The sequence below is a fragment of the Lagopus muta genome, chromosome 8 (assembly GCF_023343835.1).
Source record: "Lagopus muta isolate bLagMut1 chromosome 8, bLagMut1 primary, whole genome shotgun sequence".
Lineage (NCBI taxonomy): Eukaryota > Metazoa > Chordata > Aves > Galliformes > Phasianidae > Lagopus > Lagopus muta.
The window spans coordinates 16,020,755-16,041,823 of NC_064440.1; the positions used below are offsets into that span (position 1 = coordinate 16,020,755).

The 21,069-nt window shown below is 35.7% G+C and overlaps 1 protein-coding gene and 1 long non-coding RNA gene across 5 annotated transcripts in view; one reads left to right on the forward strand and one right to left on the reverse strand.

The window, feature by feature from the left end:
- The window catches only part of LOC125697196 (uncharacterized), a 62,395-nt gene extending 58,261 nt beyond the window's left edge, over nt 1-4,134 (forward strand). The window contains exon 3 of the long non-coding RNA XR_007378727.1: nt 3,205-4,134. This is a non-coding gene — a long non-coding RNA (uncharacterized LOC125697196). The remainder of the gene's footprint in view (nt 1-3,204) is intronic.
- The window catches only part of KCNH7 (potassium voltage-gated channel subfamily H member 7), a 211,390-nt gene that overhangs the window by 125,407 nt on the left and 64,914 nt on the right, over nt 1-21,069 (reverse strand). The gene's annotated exons all lie outside the window — the stretch shown is intronic.

A 21,069-nucleotide genomic window follows, 5' to 3' on the forward strand; every position in this document is an offset into this window, starting at 1 on the left:
CTATGTTAATTTTGAATACTATTCTTGCCTCAACTTATTCTGGCCAGATACATGACAAATCTGCTTATTTATGAGTAAGTACTAGACTATGCTTTTTTTTTTCCACTTAAGGAAGTAATCAGCAATGGACATTAAAAGCAGTCTGTTAGATCGAAGATAAGGTGTTCTAATTTAATTTCTTTCCACCTACTGCTTTTCTTTGCAGCCACTTGGTACTTTAAATTTTGTATAGTCTTCCTTTGCAATGTGCTTTACAAAGTTTTGGTCTTTTTCTCTCCAGTTCTGTTACGATATTGCAAAGGGACATACTACAGAAGCCTTTTTTTTTTTTTTTTTTTAAATCAGTTCTTAGTAACAGTTATAGTGGTTAAAATACTATCACTGTAGTTGTTTTGCATAGCCCCTTCAATTGCAGACTCTTCCAATTTTCCATGGCATGAGTGTTATCATTTATAGCTTACATTATGGTGTGTGCATATCTTTTCAAATAGTTTTTCATATAAGAATAATTTTTCTGAATAGTAATGATTCAAGCATAAACCATTGTTCATTATTTGATAGCACACTGTATTAAAAAGCATATAGGATAAGCTCTAACAAAGGGAGGTGTGGGTGGTATATTCTCATCCTCTTTGTTATTTACTGCCATCACCACCAACTGTTGTTACCTCAAGTAATTAAATCTCTGAAATTTTGTAGCATTATCTGATACCTGAAAGTGTTAATGGAAATAATCCTCTTTTCTATTTTATATCTCAAATCTTTATATCAGCTTATTTTCTACACCCAAAATTAGTTTAATTTAAAAGACCATATTGCAATATTTTTACTAAATAATGATTAGAAATATGTCAGAATATCTGTAGCCCTAAAAACCTTCAAATTGGTGTCAGATTGATTATCAGATTACGCGATGGAAATATTGCCACAATCGCTTGCTAGTTTTAAAGACAAGTAAAAATTCTGAGTACTGAAAATTTTCATAGCAACAGTGGCAAAAATAAGTTTTGCAGTTATTGTTTTTCTTATCTGTTTCCAGAGTAACAATGCCAAATGTTAATAGTCTCTCTTGTTCTTCTACTATGTTCTTCAAAACAACTACACAAAAACAAATGAACAAAAAAATCATACCAAATAGAAACTAGAATTCAGTGTGAATATTAACTAAAAAACCATATATGCTTGAATAATTCCCAACCTTTAATTAAGCTGTTCCAACTTATGTTTAAAGGAGCTAGTCAGTAAAATCATATTGAAATTAGGTGACGAGTCCCCTAAATTCCCAGAATATCTTTCATATTTTAAGCCAGAGCAGTTTCCAAAATCTCACAAGATGTGTTCTAGTGGTAGTATTTGGCTCACTGCTACACAGAGACCTATACTTTTTCTCCCAGATAAACCTAAATTTCTGTAGATTCAACTATAAAGCAATAGGTTTTCAGTCTTTCCTGAATACGCAGTTCTGAGTTTGCTAACGCTAGCTTCTATTAGCTCCCTGAAGTAGTTGAATGAGTCACACGCTTTGGGATAACACTGAGACACATCTGTACGGATCTGATTTTTCATTAATAGCAATGTCTTTCCTGATCTAATGGAATGCAACCAAATAGCTCCCAAGCTGTTTCCCTGTGTAGCAGTTTTCTTTATGGTGATAATGTCAGTGTGAACTGTGAGTTATCACCAGAACTCTTCTAAAAGTTTCTCTTAAAAGTGTATGTGTGTATATGTATGTATATATATCGTAAGGAAAGCATACTCACTCTATTTTCCTTTTTTATTTTTGTGGGGGAAGTCTTTCCATGCATCCTTTTTGACCTTTTAACTGCCAGGTATATTGACAAACATTTCCCACACAGCTATACCTTTGGCTAAAAGGGAGAATATGCCTTTTTTCATTAACTGTTGAATTCCCATTCCATTTCCATGATTTGTTCCTAGCACTGGAAAGCCCTTCCAATGCTGAAATATTTCAGAAGTCTGCAGACTTCTCTGTCATATTTCTAATTTGCTCACTTTTCTGCTGACCTCAAAGATGTGCTTGCTTCCAGCCTGGTAGGAACGGGTTGCATTTCTGTACTGCAGTAGATACAAGTGCTGTAGGGAATATTTCATACACGGAATGCTCCAGCAGGGTTCCGTATTCTAAATTGAGAAATATTCATGTTTTCTAGTGCCTTTTAAAGTTAGGAGCTCTTAGAAGTGCTTCAAATACTGCAATGCAACATTTTGAAAAAAGACCCGCCTATTTTGGCATATAAATTACTTAAATGGATTGAATGACTGGAGTTGTCAAAAGTATTATTTTTATGATACACATACAGGTATACGTACATGTTGTTGACACACGGGTAATATAAAGTCTGTAATAACTGAGGTGTTTGACTTAAAGTAGACTTGATTACTGAGGGTAACAGGTGAAGAATTATTTCAAAATCAACCTTGCGTAGTCAGCCATGGAAGAGCTTCACTGTCATGGAAAATTAAACTGAGCCCTGAGATCACTCTGACTAAGAAGGTGTTACAGGCTTGGATTGAACACCTGCTTGTAGAGAGTAAAATATTCACCATAAATTGGGTATCTGTAGTCACAGCTGCACTGTTGTAAACCATATAAAATTACATTTTGCATGACAAAGTCAGTAGAAAAGTTATCATTAGACTAAGTCTTCTGATGTGACTGTTGTGAAAGATCTGCTTCTGGAGGCACCTATAGAGACATACTATTAATCCTACTGAAATTGATGAGAAAATCTGTATGTGTAGGGAGATGTTGACGTGCTTGAAGTCTGAAATTAGACTCAAATATTTCATTAGGAAACAAAAGATTTGCTTTTATCATTTGTACTTCTCAACTTATTTCTAGAGATATGATATGGGAATCTAATTCTCAGATAGAAAATGTCTGATTGAGAAGAAAAAATACTATGATGGTAATAAGGATTTTAAGTACTGTCTCTTGTAATTAAATCTAATTATCTTCTTTCACACCCACAGAAGGGGGAATATCCCAATTTTTATGTAGCCAATGAAGAGATTCAAGATTAGTGATTCTCATAAAGTGTATTTCATTTAAGCATCCCAGGACCAATTATTGCTGTTATATCCAAACACTTGATTGTTTGCGGTTAGAAGAGTATCTTTTTGATCTTACTCATGCATGTATGCAATATATATAGATTGAGACAATCTGATTTTCTTCCATAGCAGGGCTCATCTCCAATGGTACTTCCCTACCGCCTACTTCTGCTGCTGTGGAGGTATACAGTCTCTGTGTCTTGGCTTATCTGGTTCCTTTGGGATTTTCAGAGTTTTATCACAGAGTGGATTGGCTGCTTGAATCAAAGTAGAGAATTCAAGGAAGCTGCCAACTCAGATATTAGCAGACAAATGAACGACAGTGTATATAGAGTTCATGTTTCTGGATGATGGAAATTTCATTAGACTCTATTTCCACTATCAATTATTAAATAAATTCACTGGAGTCTATTCCTTTCTTGCCTTACTGAAGATGAATATACTCTGAGCAAGTGTGTACAAACCCTTGTTATGCATGAGCAGATTTGGAAACAAGAGATGTTATATCCCTGTTGTGCTCTGGGAATTTCCTGAAGTGCCTCACTAAAATTCTGTGCTAGATGTTTGCTTGTGCTTTTCAGGAATGATGTTGAAGGAACAGAAGACTATATTAAACATTTAAAGAAGGGTTGCAAAGTGGTTAGTAGGGAGTATTAAATTCTTAAACCCTCAGGCAGACATCTGAGAGAAATGCAACTGAATAAAAAGTATGAAACTGAGGATTTAAAAATAGGCAGTCTCTGATATTGGGATTTCCAGTAATTTTACAACCTAATTGGAAGGAAAATACTAAAACTAAAATTAAGCCTTCAGATTTATTCTGTGTATTCTTTCATCTGTATGTGTTTTTTCTTTTTTCTGGATGTCTTCCTGTAATTGGGTTTGTACATAAGAGCTTTGGCACTGAACTTTGTATGGTTCAATTATGGACAAAATTTATTCTTAGCTGGAATATACATACCTAGAAATTTTTACTTGAAATCAGTCTTCTTTGAAAGAGAGCTTCTGTTTTATGTTATTTTCTTATGAAGACTAGTCATTCTGTGTCTTAATTTTCTTAATTTTGTTTACTTTTCTTGAGTACTGTTTCTTGAATATTATGCTGAACCATAGCCTGTAACGCAGTCAGCTAACATAGCTGAATAGTTAGTAACTGTAAATAGGTAGGGACACTCCAGAACTGAACCCCACTGCCTTCAGTGATTGTAAGAATAGGAGTTATCTCAAGCCTGTGATTTGCCCATGACTCCCGCTGTTCTTTACAACACTGCAAAGATAAACAGCTAGAAAGCTTTCTCACCCTACATAATAATAAGAGAACTTTTGAATAGTACTTAGGGAATAGTATTCTCCTGGAGGTATCAGTGCAGGCATTCTGAGGTCACTGGAACCATTCCAATTTAGATCAGTTTAATTTGTAATTACTGAAGAACAGAAATCAATAGGGTTAAAATCAGACATCCTGAGACACCAGGCTAGATGGCTGCAGAATCTCCTCCATGATGCTATGAGAGCAATTCATTTCAAGCTTTCAGTGATCTGGTACATCACACAGTTTTAAATGGGAATGTGGAGAATTTCACTCTGAGAGTGAATGTTTGCAAGGATTCCAAACAGTCACTGCTTTAAAATTATTGTATTCCGCGGGGAAAGGGAATATGGATTAATATTTATTCATTCAAAAAACAACACCAAAAAAACAAACCAACAACAAACAAAAAACAAACCACCACCAACAAATGGTCCCTGTCTCAGAGATCCATAGGAGTTAGCTGAAATATTTCAGCAATTAGAAAACATGCTGTAGTGTGAGGATTCCTGGACATTCTGTGATCTTCATGTATTATTGTGTTAATGCACTCTACAAACACTTAAGCATTTACTCATTTGGATTTTTGCAAACTAAAGAGACCTTGGAACTCTAGCACACATTTGAAGGCAAGCAAATCAAGCATTTTTGCTGGCTAACAAATGAATCTCAACACAAAACACCAGACATTTGTCAGTCCTCTAGAAGTGAGTAAGTAAGAGAGTAGCAGAGATGATCTTTTTTGCTGCAGACTATACCTGCACATGTTCTAGTTTGTTGTCCTAAAAAAAATCTTTCAGAGTCCCCTGCTGATAGTGATACTGCCCACTTCGTGGCTCTAGGTCAGTAATATGCCAAATCACTATATGGAAGCCAGAGAAAATCAATATAGCCCCCCAAAATAGAAAGGCTGTTACCAAAGGTCACTAATACCACTGAGACTGTTGCTATTTGGGAATGAAGTTTTGAGGCAATCTAGAGAAATAGCCATAGAAGGGAAGTGTCCAGTTTGCTGTTCTTTTTCTGACATATCGTACATATGCTTATGACAATATGTATTTTTCATTGGTGATCATTCTTTCCTCTCTCAAAACAGCAATGAGCTGAAACAAGTAGAAGCCAGCAGCACTGGCTACATTGATTAGAGCTAGGCATAGCTTGATTTTGGGGGTGAGGAGCTAATACGGTTCTGTTTCTACAGTCACTCTCCTCTTTCAGGACTATTTATTTTCTTGTTTCTTGCTGGGCTGAAAGGTTGAAGGATCTTAGGTATTTGGAAATCCTATGACTGTAGAACCTTTTGAGCTGTCTATGCTGTTGTAAAGAAGATGTTTATGGAGGTAGGTGGAGATAATCACCATGAAACTACATTTGCAAAATTTTAGCACACTGGGGGTCTTTTCAAATGGAAGCAACATGGGTAGCACTTCCATTTTAGGACTGCATTCTGTTGCAGTAATTGCAGTAATTCTGTTGCATTAATCAAATATTTGTCTGAACTGTGTAGACTGGTAGGTATGCACTACAGTACCTTTGTCTTTGCAGAATTCCAATGTAATCTTCAGTTGGTTTTCAACTTCAGTTCGAGAGCACATTGTGACGTTTCTGATATATATATATGGGCAATGTAATGAATTGCTTCAGGTTATCCTCTAGTTAATCAGTGTAGCAGAGATCTGAGTTTTTACATCTTCAGCACCAAAATTCAAATCCCTGTTTTCCCAGTGAGTAAAGCCTTATATTTTTTAATAACATTTCTACCAGTGTTCATCAATTTACAGATTCATAATACATCCACTGTTCAATTTTCATATCACAAGATCATTGCAACACCATTATTTGGGGATGCCACTTAATATTGGAGAAGAACAATGGCTGAGTGGACCTCAAAATCATCTGAAGTTTGTCTTCTATAGGATGGGATACAGCATATATCACATATTTCATGATCAGTCACAGTCACCTCTGAAGTCATTGGGTACATTTTGGTTGATTTAACTTGATGCAAATTATACTACTGATTCTCCTACTTCATTGTTTTGTATGTTCCCTGTATGTAAGTGGCACTTAGCAGGGCATGTTTGTCATCTGTCACACCCGTTCTCCTGTCCTGGGTTTATGCTATATCCAGGCTTCTTTGAGTAAAGTGTTTTGGACTTTATTGGTATATTCTGTATTGGTTCTTTTGTGTATATTTACTGAGGACAGTGAGAAAAACTGTATTGTAGCAACTATAGAAGAGAGATAACAGCACTGTCAAGCATACAGAATTTTCAAGTAAAGTAAAAAAGAGTAAGTGTAATGGCTCTTATCACTGAGGCAAGCTGTACACTTTTAACACCTTATAAAGCTTCCACAAAATCATCATCATAGAATGGATTGGGTTGGAAGGGACCTCAAGTATCATCAATTTCCAACCCCACTGCAAGAGTCAGGGTTGGCAGACTCTAGATCAAATACTAGATCAGATTGCCTGGGGCCCCATCCCAACTGACCTTAATTTCATTTGTGTCCTGGGGAACTTAGTTCACTATATTTTGTTAAAAAAAAATAGCCTTTGTTATCTGCAGTCCCTTGGTTAACTTAATTTATTACGAAGAACTGAATTCTAAACTTCTTGTTCCAATTGGCTGTTACATTACCTGCTGAAGAAAGTAAGGCAGTAAAGAGCAAAAGGAGATGGTCTTTACTGTACTTCTAATGCAGCTGGTCTCAGTTAGTACTGAAGTTAATTGCAGATCCAGTCCACTCCTTTACATCCATTTTTTTATATTTACCACATGAAAACAGGAGACTGGACATTGAATGAAGCTTAGTGATTGCTATAACCAAGCAATGTACTTAGTTCCTACTTTCATTTTTCTTCTCCTAGCACTTATGGAACAGTGAGTGACTTATTTTCTCTCTTTAAAGTGAGTCATTTTCAAAAGAGCCAGAAAAGGAGATGATAGGATTTGTGTCTCATTTTAAATAGTGCCAGAGAAAATCCTCACAAAGTTAGTTTTGACAGTGAAAATTGCTGATTGTTTGGGAAAGATCTATTGTTTCTAAATGATTAATTAACCTGGAATTTAACTCGCATTTTATTCTCCTACAATTCTTTATCATCATCTCTCTGTGTGCAAATCACAACTTCAGTTTCTCATAAATGAAAGACAATTTTGATTAGGAAAAGTGATTCCTTTGCTCTTTAGGAAAATGAGAAATGATGAGATTCTGCAGTTCTACTGTTAAGTGGCAAATTATTTGTAAAACTTGGAAAGTCTTGAAGACTACTAAGAGACCAATTGCTAGAATAAAAAATTGAAGGAGCAAATTAAAATAATATTTTATGCGTGTCTTACAGACAGTCTATTCAACAAAGCAAATCATCCAGCATCAGAATTGTTATCAGTTAAAGAAAATGAAAATAGGTTATGAGTGCAAGAAAATAATGTTAAATGAATGATCAAGGAGATTAAAAAGCAAACAAAATATGTATTGCAGTTAAATCTCTGAAGTATAAAAAGACTAGAGAAAATGAAAGCCTGAAAAAAATCCTGGAGAATTTTGCTGTTTCTGAAGTCAAGCCGATGTGAAAAAAATTGTCCAGTCATCCCATTTTTTTCCTATGTCATCTGAAGTTTAGAATTCTTGATTCTTTAGATTATTGATGCATGTTAGTCATCAACGGATAGTGATTACTGTATGGCTGCCTAACAAGGACTATGTTTTATGAAGAAAAAAATAACAAGTTGATACCTAAATCTTTACTGAGAAATGTCCTGTAATTAAATAAATTAATAGAGTAACTAATTAATATAAGTGCATAAAATTCTGAGTATCTCAGTGAACGATTTTCATGACATAAATACTTTGTGGGATTTTGTGAGCCTCTAGGTTTCTAAAATTGAACAACGAAAACATGAAAGATTCCCAAACTGCTATTTCCTTTAGAAAACATGTTCCTAGTTGGCAAGTTGTTGTCCTGGAGTTTGTGAATATGTAAAGGAGAGGGCTCTCCCTTCAACACTTCCTACATATGCCCATAGAGATTTACTGGGTTTTTTACACTCTTTAAATGGAGAATTCTTTAAAAAAAAAAAAAAGCCACAACAAAACAAAGAAAGAAAAAAAAACCAGCACTGATTACCTATGAAAGCTACTTCTTACCCAAAAGGAAAGTGGAGTTTTTTAGATCTCAACTCTGCGTGAAATCTTGCTCAGTAAAGCCAATGGTTAGATTAAGGAGAAAAAAAAAAAAAAAATTTGCTGTCTTGGCTCAGTCTTTCTTTGGATTAGCACCAAAAGGGATACCATTACCAAATCTGATTCATGACAAAGGTATATAGATGCTCCCTGTCACTTACCAAATATGTCAGTGCATTTGGAATACATTAAGCGTGCTATCTGCAATACTTGAGACTTATGTTCTTTTGTCACTTAACTATGGGTGAAATAAAAGTCTGAGGGAAAAAAATGAATGGATAGAGCTGCTTAGTGAACAGCAGCAAGAACATAATCTACTGTGAGAAATAACTAAGATAACTAAGCGTAGAGGAAATGGACCTGGGGGTATTGATTGATGCTCGGCTGAATATGAGCCGACAGTGTGCCCAGGTGGCCAAGAAGGCCAATGGCATCCTGGCTTGCATCAGAAACAGTGTTGCAAGCAGGAGCAGAGAGGTGATTGTTCCCCTATATTCAGCACTACTGAGGCCACACCTCGAGTACTGTGTCCAGTTTTGGGCCCCTCACTGCAAGGAAGATATTGAGGTCCTGGAACGTGTTCAAAGGAGGGCAACAAAGCTGGTGAGGGGTCTGGAACACAGGCCATATGAGGAGAGGCTGAAGGAGCTGGGAATGTTCAGCCTGAAGAAGAGGAGGCTCAGGGGAGACCTTATTGCTCTCTATAACTACCTGAAGGGAGGTTGTAGTGAGCTGGGGGTCGGCCTCTTCTCTCGTGTCATTAGTGATAGGACCAGAGGGAATGGCTTCAAGCTACGGCAGGGGAGATTCAGGCTGGACATGAGGAAGTATTACTTTTCAGAAACGGTGGTCAGGCACTGCAATGGACTGCCCAGGGAGGTGGTGGACTCACCGAGCCTGGGGGTGTTCAAGGAAAGGCTGGATGTTGTGTTGAGGGATGTGGTTTAGTGGGAGCTATTGGGAATAGGTGAATGGTTGGACTGGATGATCTCTTAGGTCTTTTCCAACCTTGGTGATTCTATGATTCTATGATTCTATGATTAATTTCACCTGGAGTAGCAGTATGAAGCAATGACTTTTTCTGCTAGGCAGATTAGAAGAATCACAAATCTAGTTAATCTACCATTTTTTCACTGTAGATAAAGATCAGCTGAAAATGCACAATTATTCCATATTTTGGACAGCTCTAAACAGTAACTTCATTCATCTTCCAGGCTCTGCCTTGAGAATTAGTGGGCAGAGAAGCTGAAAAGTCTTGTTTGTTTTTGTTTATTTTTGAACTTTCAAGATTAATCTCTAAGGTCAAAATCAGAAGAGTGTAGCATCATGTTAAGTCTTGAATATAGCTATAATGCTTTGAAATAGTTTAATTTACAAGCAATTAATAGTTTAGAAAAATATGTTTTATGAGGTATAAAAAAAGACAACTTGGATGTTGGGAATAAGGAAGAATCAAGAAGTAGTTATATGATATGTCACTTATAGCTCCTTTTGAATTTCATCTCAATCAAAAGAGAAACAAATCTTGCTACAGCCAACATCCAGAAGACTCTTAGTTTGTCATTTCCTTCTCTTAATACAATTTCCAATAATGCTTTGGTGATGTAAGCAGTTGTTTCCCTGAATTAACTTTAATGTTGCCTTAGGGTTTGTTTTTTTTTTTAGAGGCTGAATGGAAATAAGACAATTAAAGCAAATGTTCACAGCACAGACTAGAGCTGTTCTTTCTTTGTGTCAGGTTGATTCCTCTTAATGTTGCTTACTTTGCAAAGAAGAGTTTCTTCTTAAATTCATACAACAATTTTTACTTTCGTGGACAGTTATATTCTAGTTCTCCTATATAACTTTTTTGCTTTTGCAACTTTATTGTAAAAGCATGAATGGACTAACATAGAAAAGGAAATAACATGGGATGACTGTCAAGTATATTGTTGAGCATGTCTTCACTTGTGGACAAATAGTTTCTAATAAACTGTCTTACTAATGATATGCCACAGATACTGTACTGGTATGTCACCTGTATCCACTATAGTGGATAAGAGTGTATAAAAGAACATTAAGGCATTTATCTCAGAGAAATCTGAAATATATGAGAAATTTATCTGGCAGAAATGTGTACGACTGAGACTGTTTTGAAAAACTGGGTTTTGTAGCTGATAAATAGCTCTATCATATAGTGTTACTGAGCTCTTGTACCTGTTGTAGTTCCCATAGACATAAAATAAGGCATTACTTTTGGAGTTACCTATGTAAATGATCTTGAAATTAGTCATAATATTTATACTGGGAAAAGGGACAGGTTGTCCCTTTTTCTCAGCTTCTACTTCAAGTGGATTCAAGGCACTAAGGGTAATAAAATGTAGTTCTTTCTGATTATTTCTCATGGTTTGAGCAATTTAATGTTTCACTTTGCTGGAAAAGGGCATTCTTGCAAAACAAAGAACTCGATGTGGTAATGGCAGTGAAAGAGGAAGCTGCTGTGCTTGCTCTTCGCTTGCTAATCTGTATTTTCAGAAAAAGTTACACTGCTTGTATTTGTGCTTTTTTACCTACATGCTGTGGGAGTGTAATTCTGATGCGTGATTTCATAATTTCTCTTTAAAGTGCTTAAAAAGATTTTCCTTAGGTTTGTGTTAATAGCATTATATAGCGTAAACAATTATATTATTGAAATGATGTGCTGCATTTGAAACTGATTTTGATACAGTGGTGAAGGGAAGTGAAATATGATTTCAATTCTTTCTGAGAATTTTGTTTGCATCACTGGCAAAATACTAACGTATAACTATTTCAACAGAAATCAAATACTTGGGTGCTTGTATCATTTCACTTGTTTCTGAATTTGGTGCCCAAGTTGTCTGTGGAAACAAATATAGAGCTGGAGGAAAAAAAAAAGTATACTGCATATGTGATTTGAGGACAACAGATGGTCCAGAATGGGGAATTCAGTATGAAGTTTTTTTTAGATCTTAAGCTATTGGTATGTTAACACATATCACGCAGGATAGCACCAGAAAGATATAGAAACTCACTAGTCAAGATCTGCAATCTTGGAGTCATATGGAGTCCTGGATTCCTTACAGAAATAACTCAATTAACTTAATTCCCTATAACCAAGGTTGTCAATTACAAAATAAATCAAATTACAATATTTGATGTCCTCTATTCAGAAGTGTTGCAATATAAAGAATGCTTATATAACCCATCATGTGTTAAAATTACACTATATGCATATACTTCTATATGCATATACTTGATATGTAATTTTTATATTATGCCCAGATAAATATAAACTCATAGAATACTAGAATCACCAAGGCTTGTAAAGACCTCCAAGATCATTCAGTATAACTGTTACCTTCCACTAATATTTCCCCTCTAAATCATGTCCCTCAGTATAACATCTAAATGTTTCTTGAGTTTCCAGGGTTGCTGACTCCACCACCTCCCTGGGCAGCCCAGTCCTGTGCCTGACCACTCTCTCAGAGAAGTATTTCCTGAAACCTCTGACACAGCTTGAGACAATCCCCTCTGGTCCTGTTGCTAGCTACGAGGGAGAATAGGGTGATGCCCACCTCACCACAGCCTCCTTTCTGGAAGTTGTATAGGACACAAAGGCCTCACCTGAGCCTCCTATTCACCAGACTAAATCCCAGGTCCCTCAGCTGCTCCTCATAAGGTCTGTGCTCCAGACCCCTCACCAGCTTCACTGCCCTTCTCTGGACGTGCTCCAGAGCTTTGATGTCTTTCGAGTAGTGAGGGGCCCAAAACTGAAGGCATTACTTGAGGTGTGGCATCACCAGGGCTGAGTACAGAGGCAAATGATCACTTCTCTGCTCCTGCTGGCACCACTATTTCTGATAGAAGATGGGATGCCATTGGCCTTCTTGGCCACCTGGACACACTGGTGCCTCATGTTCAGCTGAGCATTGACCAACACCCGCAGGTCCATTTTTTCAGCACAGTCTTCCAGTCTCTCTGCCCTAAGTCTGTAGTGTTGCCTGCGGTCATTGTGGCCAAAGTGCAGGGCTTTGCTCTTGGAGTTGTTGAACTTCATCACATTAGCCTCAGCCCAGCAATGCAGCCTAGCCCCTGGGAGGTTGACACTTCCTCCTGGCTTGGTGTCATCTGCAAACTTACTGAGGGTGCAATCAATCCCCTCATCCTGGTCATCCGTAAAGATATTAAACAGGGCGGACTCCAATACCAAGCCCTGGGGAATACCACTCATGACCAATCACCAGCTGGATTTAACTCCATTCACCACCACTCTCTGGGTTTGGCCCTCTAGCCAATTTACTCTGCAAAGAGTTCCTGTCCAAGACATGCATTGCCAACTTCTCTAGGAGAATACAGTGGGAGACTGTCAAAGTTATTACTGAAGTCTGAGTAGGCTACATCAGCACCTTTTTCTCATCCACAAGGTGGGTCACTTGATCATAGGAGATCAGGCTGATTAAGCAGGATCTGGCTGGGCTTAATCCCAGTCTGGTATTCTAGAAATACTGGAATGAGGAGTCACATTCCTCACAAAAGAGGCCTTCTTTTTTCCTGCAAGGGAATCTTCAATTGTGCAATAAACACGTATTCAATCAAAACTACCATTGCGTGACTTTCAGATAGCCATGGCATGGTGTTTTTGAAACCACTGGAATACAATGTAGTGTTTTTGAATCAGATTATGTTCTGGCTGTGTAATTTCACTTGCATCATTGGTAAAATGATTCAAGCTCCTATCTAATCTTATCTACCACAATAATAAGGTCAGAGGAGCAAAAAGAAGCAAATATGTTCTAGATAAAAAATATTAGGTAGTGATCTGCACTCAAGCTCATTTCAATAACATGCAATTGGCATATTCTTGTTTTCAGAACATACTGAGCTTCTGTCTGCTGATGACCTCTTGCACATACAGCATACATAACGCCTGTTCTTCTCTGTTATCCTACTGGGTTTGATTCATATAATTTATTGTCTTCTCATATGTGAAAAGCATGGAGACATGGACTTGTTTGTTTGTCAGAGAGAAATATGAAGTCTACCGTTTCTCTTCTGTTAAAATCCATAGATCTGACTTTTCCAGGAGGAATTTTAGATCTGTGAAGTTCAATAAAAATGTGGAGACACTTTTACAGCTGTTGTGAATGTAAAGTAAAAAGTAGGTTCCACATCTATGAAAAGCATTCTTTCTATTATTTATTAAGAAATATTTGAAGGATTTCTACATTTTCGCATTGTGGTCCCAAGTTTTTTTTTCTTCATCTTTAAAAAGACTTTTTGCCTGTTTGTGACAGTGTTTCAAAGACTCAGTGCAGTCCTGTATGTTTGGATACTCTGGGTTTTATATTGTTTGCAGTTAACAAAGACTCTCTTTTTCAAGTTCTATGCATGTTATGGTGATACAGATTATGATGAGAATGTTTCCACTTCAGATTCAGCTTTTAAAGAACAGTGTGGCTTTAACACTAACCATTTTGAAATGAACTGTCTTCACCAAAAAGTTTTATTCTTTAACTGCACGCTTTGAATATATTTAAAATGATGATCTTTTCTGTTTTATCCTAGATACAATGTAAATTTCTTTTTTAACCCTGTTATTTGCAGTACGGATTCTCAAAACTCTCCCCCTGGTGCTATCGGACATGTGCTTATTTTAGTTTTAAAAAAGACTGTACATGGTGAAACTGCATTCTTTAATTCTAAGCGAAAATTCAAGTCATTCCTTTCTTATTACTACCCATAATTCTAGGTTCATATATTTTGGGTGAGTTTGTTAATTTCAGCATGTCCATGTAATCAGCCACTTTTTGCTTAATTTCAGTATGTTCTAGTGGAAGGACATATTTTTTTGGGCATTTAGACATTTAGATTATCGAGAATTTTTAGTGCTTCAATTATCATTTTTCCACACACACTCTTTTATTTTTCTGATTCAGTCTTTAGTGGGTAGGTTATAACATATCAGTAAAAATCATTTCAGCTTACTTTTAGCACTAAATTAAAGTATCGTAATTCAAAACTATCCAGATGTGAGATAGAAGGGCGTTTTTGGAAATCTGAACTTATATGCCTTAGTATGAATATGAATACTTGAAACTGACTCAATTTCTTGCAGTGAATTGTTCCCCTTGTCTCTGTATCGTGTCATGAAATATTTTGAAATATAGGATGATCACACAAATCAAGGGGACACTGAGTAAAAATAGTCAAGGTACACTGGATCATTTCTTTGGTGTTATTAAACACATATGGCGAACATAACATCTGTTGCTGAACTTTCAAGAATCTCAAGCAGTATTATATTCTCTGCTTATTCTCACAGTACATTCAATGTAATTTAGGATTATTGCAGTATCCATTTAATCTGTTTAGGACAATTTAATTACCATATATCTACTGAGCAGAGAATTTCATGCTAGATGTGTGCTTCTGGCTTTCATGGCTACTTTCTTCCGAACTTTTTATAAGATCCATTTAATGGGGTCTATGTAGCCTCTCCCTTGATCCTCATCCAGAAGAGAAGAGCTAAAAATAGGTACTCATGATTTTGGTCCTAGCTTTTTTGTTCTGAAATGCATATGGAGAAGAATCTAATATGATTTGTTAAAAAATAAATAAACCAGAATGTACAAATCTGTAGTCGAGTATTTCATAGGCATCCTTGTTGTGTCTGAGCTCTAATTATCAGTTTCACTTTATTTTATTAAGGATTAAATATTTCCAAGTTACAAACATGCCCAGCAAAAATATTTTTCTTACCCAGAAACTGTCCATCTTTTACAGCTATTTTGGGCTTTGGGGAGTTCACAAATGGAATTGAATGTGATCTATTATGAAACATGCTGTTAAAAATAAAATGTTAGAAATAGCACGTTTCTATCTAGCAAGGAATGATTGATTATTGCAGCATATAAAAATCAGGATGTTAGCAAGATAATAGTGAGGAAGTACATTAGAGTTACTACACATAAAACCAGAAATTTTTATTGCTAAGAGAGGATTTAGAATTTCCAAAACACTGATGTGGCTCACTAGAAAATATTTTAAGATGTAAATATGCATATGATAACATTTTCTTTATCAGATTAATTTGTTGTTTATTAGACACTTAGAGCAGTCAGTTTTTCAATTATACTGAATATCTAGTCTGTTATTGTTTGTTGCTGTGAGACCTTTTGTCATCTTAGAAGTGTCTGATGGCAGATTTTTCAGAAAATGGTTTTTAAAAGCCAGCTTTCTTATCTTTCTCACCTTTCTTACCCTGATATAATACTATCTTTCTCCTCAATTTCTCAGCATGAAAAAAAAATAGTACTTAAAAACAGATAGCACATTTATCTTTATTTGGTTTAGTTAAAGCCTGCCTTTAAACTGTTAGTGTAATTATACTTTTGATTTCAATTTGTTCTAACTCTATTCTTTACATCATCACCATATTCTGGGGGCAAAATCAATTTAATATTGCAGTATGCATTTATTAGATTCTAGGATGACTGAAACTTGAGTTTGGGTATCCTGCTCTATTGGTCTTATAGCGATATTACTATCTAGATGTGAAATGTGGAAAACGTTCATTATGAAAGTGAAAAAAACACCACCTGGTCTAACAACTTTTTACACTTTCTGCCACAAAGGCATCCTCTCCTGGCAATTAATTTTCATTGTTTATGTAACTTTCTATTTAACTACTGCTAAATTACATTTCTCAAACATTTAAAAGTAAGTGTATGAAACTATACAGTTTCTTTCTTTTTTTTCAAAGATTTATGAAACAATTTGATTCCAAAATATGGAGTATTCTGCTGTGTCTATTTCCAAAATTGAATATACTCAACATTGGGACCATAACATTTCATAGTTGATTTCTGTAATGAATAATAATAAAGGAAAAAAAAATCTGAAAGCAATCTGAAGGAGAATTTGCTTATAGTGATTCTAAGAATAGAATTTTAGAATATTTCTTACAAAATATGTCAGAAAACAATGCTCTAGCAGCAAAGAAGACTAGAAGAGCTCATTCTATTCATTAATCAATAATAAAAATATATTTTAGTTGTCTTATGAATCTTTTTTGCCAACTTGGTTGCTTCAGTGTACCACATTTTTTGTAATTCCTTCTGCTGTAAGCTATAAAAATAATAACAAGAGTTGATTGGAATTTCAGATGCAGATTTTTTCAATAGAAAAAATGTTGCTAATTGGAATTGAAGAGAAGGCTCTGGGGAGACCTCATTGTGGCCTTCCAGTACTTGAAGGGAGCATATAAACAGGAGGGGAAATGGCTGTTTACAATGATGGACAGTGATAGGACAAGATTAAAACTTGTTTTAAACTGAGATGGGAAGTTTAGGTTAAATATTAGGAAGAAGTTTTTTCATACAGAGAGTGCTGGTGCACTGGAACAGGTTGCCCAAGGAGGCTGTGGATGCCCCATCCCTGGAGGCATTCAAGGCCAGACTGGATGTGGCTCTGGGCAGCCTGGACTGGTAGTTGGTGACCCTGCACACAGCGGGGAGGTTGAAACTACGTGATCATTGTGGTCCTTTTCAACCCAGGCTGTTCTATGATTTTATGATTTTATGAAATTTTCATCAAAATGCATAAAATTTATTTTCTAAACTATTGTTAAAAAGTTTCTTCTTTCCATGTTTTCTATATAGAGAGTTACATCTGTTATTGCATAGTGACTTTTCATCTCAAACTTTTAATGAATTATATTATGTATATATATATAAATTAGAAACATCGAAAGTAGCTGAAATGTTTCTACTGATTTACACTTATTTGAGATTTGTAACATTTGTGGAGATTTTGACTTTTTGTCACAATTTATGGTGGCAAAAGTTTTTCTTCTTTTAATTTTAAAAATGTTCTCAAATTGGGAAAATTATTTCCCACCTGGCTCTAACAATAGCATGTATGAGTGGGCTGTGCTCTCAAACCTACTGTGTCTGAATGCTTTGCCAACAGTTAAATCAGGGTAACCTACCTTAAGTTCTTGAAATGCCTGGCTCTTGTGTAAGTGCACCAGAAAACTATGAATAACAATATACACCACCACCTTCAGTGGCCAGATAGGACTGAAGTTTATTTTGCCCCTTGAATTTAGTTTGTGATTTGAGTTTTCTAAAAGTCACTGCTATAGATACCAGCCCCCTTTGCCTAGCCCTCTTTGAAGTTTTTGGAGTTCTCTGTGCAGTTAGGATTACAGAATATTTTATGATACTGATCCAGGTATAGAGTAACTTGACCTCTAACTTGAAGATACAGCTGGTTGCTGAGCATCTTTACTCAAGATTGTATGGAGGATACCCAATGGGGCTCTTAAATGGAGGTGACTATTCCTAGTTTTGTGGCAGTAATTGTGGGAATTGAATGGCTGAAAAATAGGATGCATGAAATAGAGAATGCTCTTTAGTCTTCAGATGTTGAAGATGTCAGTCCAGTGTAGGTCCAGTGTCACTTTCTACTTCAGAAGGTCAGAGATAATTTAATTGTGGTGGCAGAATTAAGAAATAAAAGAATTTGTTTAGGGAACTTAAAAAAAACCTCACAAACTCTGGCTCTTTTAGTTGTTGGTGTCTATTTGTGTATATGTGTGAGAGAGAAAACAAACCTTTCCAGCTTCTCTTTTTAAGCTAACAAAATCTGTTTTCTGATGGTGGTATCTGAAGTATTTAAGTATAAAAAAGAAAACTGTTTCTCTCAATTTTTTTCCTCAGCATTTGGAAGTCTGTTTCTTTTCTGACTCTGTCAAAGACTTTGAGAAAAAAAAGAAATTAAACTCTTGCTCGTGTAAGGAGTTTTTCTTTTTTATGGGTTGTATATATTCAAACAAAGCTGTTCCTCTATTTCAGGATGGTGGATTTTCTTGTCAAAATGCTCAAAGATCTGCTGCTCTCTTTAAGCTCACTGCTTAAGAGATTTAAAACTCTTTGTGTGATCATGTATGAGCATAAATTTTTTCCTCAGCTACATGGATTTTATAGTTTGGGATCAAAGGCATTAGAACTTCCTTCATCAGACAAAATCATTGTAAGTCTCTGATCATCTGTCATTTAGAGCTTGAACAAAACAAATTTTTAAAGTACAAATCACTCAGTGCATTTTTGTGATAGTAATCCAATGCAGTGACATTAATATAGAAGTTGCTTTACAGTGCTAGGGAGTGGTTCTTAACAAAATTCTGAGCTTCTGTTTAGTCAGCAGAAACTTCTTAATAATGTATATTTCTAAATACATTAAAGCATCTATAAAAAGATTGCTGGCTGGTGCACACAGTAATTTGTCAGGCTTAGATTTCCAATCTTAGCAAAGAATAAATTGTGCAAGGTTACCAGTTAAAATTATCCACAAATCTTATGCTACAAGAAGATGGAAATTGAAACAGAAACAAATATATCCATATGAAACCCATGTGGGAGGATGGATTCCAAACGCATGCATTTAAAGGGAAGATCTTTCTTTTTCCTTTATTTGTTTCTAATTTCTATATTTGAAGTGCTGAATTAGGTACTTAAGTTTCTTACATTTATGTGATGCCACAGGGAAAATTAATGATAATTAAATGTGTTCCTTTGGAATATATTTTGTAAGGATTATCTTATTTAGCTAAAGAAGCTCACTGGTTTTTCAAGTCTCAGAGTGATTTATTGTACAAGAATCTTTGACTCCTGGACAGAAAACTGAATGAGCATTTCCCAGTATCACAGAGTGGTTGAAGTTGGAAGGAACCTCTGGATATCATCAGGTCCCACCCCCAGCTCAAGCAGAGACACTACAGCAAGTTATCCAGGACCTTGTCCAGAAATATTCTAAAGATCTCTAATGAGATTTAAAAGGTTAATGCTAGTCATGATAAAGTACTGGGGGAGTTACCAAAGTGCTCTAGTCATGGACTGCTGCCTCATTGATCTGGGCATTTGTTTGAAGCTGGATTTCATTCTTAAATTGCAGTGTCCAGTTGTCAAACATTTTTTCAAACTTTCTACTAGAGACTTGAGTGTTCTTTCAGTCTTATTTGGAAATTTTGTCTGTTAATGACCAAGTAGTTTTTACAAAAGCCGAGGATAGAGGAACTTCAAAAATACATAGATCCAGATTAGAACTTTTAGTCTGGTCAGTGATAATCCATCTTCAGTCAGTGAGGGGAAGAATCAGCCGCCCTCCTCAAGGATGATGTCAATTTGTTACATTTGTTTTATGTTCTGTGTTTGTTTTTATTTCTGCTTTCATGTTTCTCTTCATTGAAGATTCACCACCATAATTATGCCGTGTATCCTAATATGAACCTAGAGAACTCTGAAAAATCCTTAGGAAACATCAGGCTTACTGACCTCTAGGCTTAAGTCCTCGGTCCTGTCCTGCTCCACCAAAAGATTTTCTGCTTGGCATATACTTCCACTATGACAATCATGCTTTACTGCATGCAGATATCACACACCAGAAGCAAAGCTAATATCATCAAAGCTGCTGAAATGTAAAGTCTGACTTTTAAATCCAGAACATTTGCGTTGAGTGTGTTTTCTTAGCATTCTACTTTTATCACATCATGAATGCTCCAGCTGGAAGCAATGTCTGACAGTTGATTTGAGGAAATTTTATTTTATTTTTAAACTCAGAATAAATGTAGGCCTGCTCAATCAGTGTTCTCATAAAGATTTTAAAGATAATATTTGTGGAGGATTTTAAAGCTTAAATAGTTCCAAAATTTGAGATTGTATTTTAGTGTTTCCTGGGATTACTATGTATCCTATGACTATTATAAATATTTGCTGCAGTGTCTACCTGTGTTTCTTTATGTATCGTACAATTTAAACATAAAGTTGTGTTAAAATCCTTTCACAATATGATTCCTTCATCTTTGTCTTTTCAAACCATAAGGGCAGACTCAGGCACATCTAAGTGTGAGTCTGGGTTTCTGAGTAGTCTGTGGTCATTGGTAAGAAATAATCACACAGAAGAGTCTGAAGTTGGTTTTAAAATGTGGTTATAGAATCTCTTAAGGTATCGGACACTGGTCTTGGACTAAAATTACTGGAATAATGAATTATCTACATAGTATTTGTTCACTTTGTTCAGCTTTAGGAAGAACACTTTGGTCTTGGATTGTGCATCATCAGCAGGGAAATTGGGTTTATTACTATTTAGGACATCTGGGTTAAGAAAAAATGAATTATAACTTTATTCCCAAATTAAATTATTTAATCATTTATAGTAATCTTATGCAAAGTAGAGCTCTAGTGAAATATGATATTGATATTACCCTAAACAATTTTTTTAAGTGGTTACACTGAGTCACTCAGCTGTATGGAGAATGAAACTGCAGGTTTGTACCTCCAAGAAATCTTCATGCAAAAAAAAATGTATGTGGTATGCCTGATAGGGTCAGAGTGTAAGTAGAAATTAAAATGTAATGAATTACTTTTTCCTCCTTTGTACATAATCTCCATCTTTTGGAGTTGATCTGAGATGGTAAACTTTGGACAAATTTGTAA